Source organism: Limulus polyphemus, unplaced genomic scaffold, assembly GCF_000517525.1.
Source record: "Limulus polyphemus unplaced genomic scaffold, Limulus_polyphemus-2.1.2 Scaffold528, whole genome shotgun sequence".
In the NCBI taxonomy this organism is placed as follows: domain Eukaryota; kingdom Metazoa; phylum Arthropoda; class Merostomata; order Xiphosura; family Limulidae; genus Limulus; species Limulus polyphemus.
This window is the reverse complement of record NW_013666138.1, coordinates 184,077-190,755: the sequence shown is the minus strand read 5'-3', so window position 1 is coordinate 190,755 and position 6,679 is coordinate 184,077. Positions and strand designations below refer to the sequence as shown.

General features: G+C 33.5%; 1 long non-coding RNA gene across 1 annotated transcript in view; it reads left to right on the top strand.

Annotated features, from left to right (window-relative positions):
* LOC111085650 overlaps positions 1–5,974 on the top strand; it is an 18,393-nt gene extending 12,419 nt beyond the window's left edge. Inside the window, exons 2-3 of the long non-coding RNA XR_002610456.1 lie at positions 2,755–2,760; positions 5,964–5,974. This is a non-coding gene — a long non-coding RNA (uncharacterized LOC111085650). The remainder of the gene's footprint in view (positions 1–2,754; positions 2,761–5,963) is intronic.
* Positions 5,975–6,679: the final 705 nt, after the last annotated feature.

Below are 6,679 nucleotides of genomic sequence, written 5' to 3'. Positions count from 1 at the left end.
CGACTTCTTGAGAAGAATTCTAAGAAGAAAGTAAACCTACAGACATCGGTCTTGTTTAACAAAATCTGCCTAATGCATGCAAAATGAATGTCAAATATAATATTGTGAGCCTAAAATATCACCTCACCACTAATTAAGAATTTAAAATTGGATGATTAGTGGTACTTGCAAATTAATTAATTGATGGCCTCAATAATCACATTCAATTAATCAATTAGTACACTCACACACACCCTTGAAACAGTATGAGCAAGAAAAAAAAGTGTGTGTGTGTGTGTGTGCTACCTTCATAATTTTTTCAACTGCAGCATTCATCTAACATTGCATTACTCTCCCTATTTTCATTCACAATATTTTTTTGGTTTTTATACAGTGATTTATGAATTACCCTTTATTGCATATGATAAATCTCTTCTGAAGGTCATCAACTATGAACATTTCCTATCTGGTAAAGGAATCTCTAATGTTGACTAAATATCACCATATGGTTCTTTTTTTTTTCAAATATGCAGTAATTCCAAACTGATTTTCTGTGAATCAAGTAAATTGGTTATTAAATAATTAAATCATATTTTGTTGTCACTGATAAGGGTAATAAAGTTTTTGTTTAAAACATATTATAATGGTAAATAAAAATAGTTAAGTAGCCTATTAGCCAATTTATTTATGAACATTGTTTGAATAACATAAGCAAAAAAATATTCAATAAAGATCTCAGTCATCAGAATATTTTGTATTCACCTTCCATACACACTAGAAAGTAAATTTATCTGATTTGACAGAAGTTTATTTGATGAACTTAAAAAAAAATCTCATGTTTACAAATTGTGCAACTTAATAAAACCATAGTATATCTATTAAAAAGTCAAAACACCATAATTTTAAACAAAGAATGAAACATAAACAAGATATCTTTATTAAATCTTAAGCAATCTCCACTCATTCTGCACTTTATTCCTGTGTATAGGTAAACTACTTAAACCTGATGATGATTAAACTTTATCTGAACATTGTACATTTGTTACTGTGTTAAACTTGCAATAAAGTTTTCTTTGTTACACATTCACCCTGTCTCTAAACTGTATACCCTTAACTTATCTCAAGTTATCTGATATCTTTTCACTGAACAGAATTTCAATAGCTTTCAAACAGATATAATTTAACACAAAAATATTCACAAGGAACAACTACAAAACTTATAAAAAAAAACTCTCTTAAACCTATATATTTACTCTAATAATGTGGGAAAGTGTAATTTTTGTTCAATCGTATCTAAACTTTCTTCAAAGCTGTGTTTCATTAGTAAATGATCAAACCACTTAATTTGGTACCATAACAAGTGGCCTGGGCAAAAACTAAGGGAAACACTTGACAACATATTCTCAAGGGGTGATAGGTTCTTAGCAAAAATCATGTTATTGTTTACGATCGCTAGAAAAATAATTATAAAAAAACATAAAAGGCTACAAGTGGGTTGTTTTGTTTACAGGCAAATCTTTTTGCAGCTGTGGAGAAATAAAAATTAAAACAATTTTTTCTTCACAATTACGTTAAACAAATATCTTGATTCTACAATATTTTTAGTCAAACTGCATAAATGAAATTAGAATTAACATGTAAAATTGCATTAAATATTTCTGACAAAAGAAATCTTGCCTTCAGGTACAATAAGTTAGGTGTAAGTTCCTTTATCAATTTTAAACTGTTTTACATGAAAATGTTTCACACACAACCTACAAAAACCCGTAACAACCTGAAAATGTGATTAATAGAATACTGTGCATTTCTATATATAAATTTCCACAAGACTACTGTAATAAAACCACTGAATTTTTTAATGAAAATAAACATATTATTTCATGACATTTTCAAACTTTAATATTTTCCTACACTAAAAATATATTTCCAACAAAATAGCTTTCCTCTGTTTGAACTGCCCTCTATGTATGCAAAAATGCCTTTATGCTCCCACCTACCTCCACATATTTTCCACGTGGTATAGCTGTGTTGTACTATGCAAGTAAGCAGGTGACAACCCTCCACCAATTGAAGTGCAATATACCCTCCTCGTGCAGATGACTCCCTCTATGCAATAGAACTCAATCTTCACTTCGAGATTAAGCAGAAAAAACACACCAGAAGTGGGGAAGACAAGTTGGAAGTGTGAGAGGAGGTAAGTATCTCTTGGAAATATATTCAGTGTAGGAACATAATAACTTCCAATAGGATAACTTACCTCTTCTCAAAAAATAGCTAGAATCCCACATTGAGCAGGTTGAGAGACTGGTGTAAAAGTTACCTAGAAGAGTTCCCAAGGAGTGTGCCACTTTCAATGTACTTTACCCGTGATGAATGAACGTGTCATGAAACGGATGGTAAAGAGGCATAACTGAAAAGTAAAAAGTGCCTGTGATGTAGAGTGACTAGGGTGTGTCAGACCACAAGCAGGAAGTCAACTCCAGTCCAAAACCAGTGGTACCGAGAAGGGATCAATCAGCCACTGTAGAAGGAGGGTCTTCTACCATTCACCTTAGACCCAAAAAACAGAAGGGAAGAAGTCCTTCTATTCTGAGAACCCAAATCAACATGTATGATATCCAACATGACCAACACATGTACCCCCTGAGAACGATGGTAGGAAGGTAGAAATGCAACGTGGAGGGTCAACTCCAGTCCAAAACCATGCAGCACTGGGAATGGACCATCCAGTACGTTGCCCCAACCAACACCTGTCACCCAGGAACAGACATCCAGATGGCAGTAGAAAGAAGGATTCCCAGTTGGAGGGGTGAACTGCACATTGGAATGTGACAGAAATATCCAGTCCACACCATACAACATCTGGAACAGTATACTGGAATAGTGGAATTGAGCATACCCAGGAGGAAGCCTCCCATACTCGATTAGAAGGAGGAGGAGGAACATGTCTATGAGTCTGGAGAAATGCAGCACTAGAAAAAATGCAATGAACAACTGCAAAACACTATTTTGAAAAGCAACCATACAACTGACACAATTAAGGGGACAACAGGTATGGGCAGTAATCCCTTCTGCTTTACTCATGTGAGTCCATGTGTGTATGGTCTGGGACAAACATATTTAAGAAACAAGACCTACTAGGAAGAACCTATTATCAGTCCTGCAGAAAACCCCATCTGAACGGTGGGCATTATTGACCTTATTGGCCATATAGTGCAGATTTAAGAATAAGTATACCTGGAAAGCCATCATTTGCTACAGAGTGGGATCCAATACAGAAGAGCAAATAGGCCTATGTCAGAGGAAAAGACACCCACTCACAAATGAAGGATGGTGAAAAAAGACAGATAATATCCAGCCAAGAAGGAAACTGCCAGACAATGGAGATAATGTGACACAAATGTATGTAGAGTGGTCCACATGCTGGCCTGAACAACCTCCTCCAAAGGATGATGAATAAGGGCAGCCAAAAACATGGTAAAATGGCGAATCTGATGTGAGGAGACACAGAAAAGGCGACGGGGGGAAATGGAGGGAAATTCAGACCTCCATAGATCTGCACCTACTTATACAATATTAAATAATATAATTATTAATTTCTGAAAAAATAAAAAGGTGAAGGGGTTTGGCCCTGGCCCCTTCTCCTAAATTCATACCAAATTATACAATATTAAAGAATAATTATTAATTTCTTATAAAAAAAAATGGAAGCAGAATACTGGACTCCTTAGACCCACACCTGTATATACAACATTAAATAATACTAGCAGAAATACCCACCCCTCCAGGCCGGTATAACTGCTAGTTCCTGCAGAAGGCTATTGTGCCAACAGCATTTTCTGACAGTTCTACAACAATGTACTCATACTTGACATTCAATAATGTTCACTAGCCATGAGAAAAAGGATTTTATTGAAATTTTAGTTTAAAAATGAGCTATCAACACAGAGTAGATTTTATTGAGGTATTTCTTTGTAGATGCAGTTATCAATGAAAGTGCCTTGCTTTACTGTTACAACACTCATGAGATTTTCACTGAAAAAAATCAAAAAATTTTTTAAGTTTGTTTACGATTGTTATATAATTGAAACTTACTTCTTTTTTTGTAATTGTTATTGGTTAAATCTGAAACTTACTCCTTTTTCTTTGTAATTTTTATTGGTTAAATCTGAAACATATCATTTTTGTGGTAATCTCAATTGTTTTATAAAAACAAAAAAGCTATAAAAATACTGCCTAGTTATAAAAATATTATTCAGTTATGACTGGCGATGATCAGTGTGATAGTTTCCATGATCTGAGTTTTGAACATATACATCACAAGCTCCATTATAATAAGATAGTTACTAATTTCTGAAAATATTGGGTAAGGGTTTGGCATCCTGGATCTCTTTCCAAGATCCACACCTGTTTATATAACATTAAAGAATGCAGTTATTGATTTCTGAAAAATGTCAGTGCCTGCTTATACAACATTAAAAGAATATAGTTAAATAATTATAAATTAGAAACATAACACAATGTACAAAAACAGTAAATTTACACTTTATTTAACAATTAAATAGCCAGAGAGTTGGTTATGAATGCTGTCAGCTAGTTGTCTCCTCTCTAATCAGTAGTTCAAAATTAGTGACAGGATGAGCAAATTTAGTGGTAATAAGAATCAAACCCAACACTCTCAAATTACAAGGCTTCAAGACATCCCCCCTCCACCCATTATGTAGTTTGCTTAACAACAAATATAATGGCAATATTTCAATTACTTGCACAGTTTGAATAATTAAAAACAGTAGATATTTGGAAACCCTAATTTCAATTAATTGATTATTTTTGTGACAATCAATTTAATCCCAACTTTGATAAATCAAATGTTGGATAATCAGAAATGGTAATAATTGGCAACACTTTTCTTTGATTAATTGACTATTTTTCTGACATTAATTGATTAATCATTAGCAATCGATGTGTTTGAAGGAAAACGAAGTTTGATAATAAACAAGATTATGACACTTATGATATACAACATTTTAAATTATCCAATCGAAACCTACAAAATTCTTCAGCTACAGGACTTATCAAAAGAAATTGTTGGATTAAGAACTTCGACTGAAACACCATCAGAAGAGACAGCTTACTGAAAAGTTTAACGTGGACACAACCAATCTTCAGAACGCTGTTAGTAAATTAGAGTACCCATCTACTAAACAAGTTCAGCCAACACAACGACAGAAAAATTGCCCAAATTGAAATGTCCAAAATCTGAAGCTGAGCAAACTGACTAAGAACTTTTCTGATAGTTTTGATCCTGATAATTTGAATGTGAACCTCACTAATATTATGCTAAGTAACCAATGTAAATTCACCCTAGCTAAAGGTCTTAATTTCTCTCTTCCTCCATGAAAACTGAATTATGCTAATTTTCTTTATTCATTCGACCTGCTATACAGAAACCTGAAAGATCTTCCATGTACAATAAAGGCAGTCTTGAACAATCCCATGATTTTTTTTATTACTAAATTAAAAAATTTTGTCCTGTCTACATTTTATAATTTTAATAGTAAGAAAGAACCTAACCCTTTAACCCCTGACGAAATCTTAGTCTTAAAAGAATTGTCACTAAATAAAAACATCCATGTTACACTCCCTGATAAAGGCAATGGCATTGTTATTCTGAACAAAAATGACTACCTTAATAAAATACAAGATATTCTGAATGATTCTACAAAATTTAAAACCTTAAACAATGACCCTTTATTTCCTAGCATCCAACGTGAGGAAAAATCCAAAGGTACCTAAGAGAACTAAAGAACGAAAATATTATATCTGAAAATGTTGCTTCTTCGTTTTATCCCACTGGCTCCCATCTTGGTATGTTATATGGCTTTCCCAAAATTCATAAAGCAGGTTCCTCCCTCTGACCCATTCTTTCCACTATAGGCATACCTAGTTACAAACTTGCTAAATTCCTTGTATCTATACTTCAGCCACTCACTACTAAAGAATATACTATCCCGGATTCCTTCCACTTTGAACATGAACTAAGTCAACTACTCCCCTCTGATAATCTCTTCATGGCAAGCTTTGATGTTACCTCCCTCTTTATAAATATTTCTCTAAATGAAACTATTAACATATGCATATCTGAGCTTTCACGTAAATGGCTTTTCTGAAAATCAAATTAAGACCATGCTGGATCTTACGCCTATAAATTCACATTTCCTGTTCAACAACACCTTGTATGAACAAATAGATGGTATTGCGATGGGCTCCCCACTGGGTCCAACTTTAGCTAATGCATTTCTCTCTTATTACAAACAGAAATGGCTTGGCACCTGCCCAGTTGGCTTTAGGCCTGTTCTGTACAGAAGGTATGTGGATGACACTTTTATTCTTTTTAATAATAGTGATCAATACACAAAATGTTTAGAATACCTTAACTCACAACATCTTGCCATTAAATTTACATGTGAGGTTGAAAATAATAATAAGTTAGCTTTTTTAAACATGCTCATTAACCATAATGCTAATGTATTTTTCATATCAATTTACCAAAAAAAGACATTCACTGGTCTCCTTACACACTTTGATAGCATTATCCCATTTATGTATAAACGAAACCTTGTTACATGCTTACTAAACAGAGCTTACAACCTGTGCTCAACGTCTCTTAATCTACACTCTGAAATTTTGCTCTTAAATG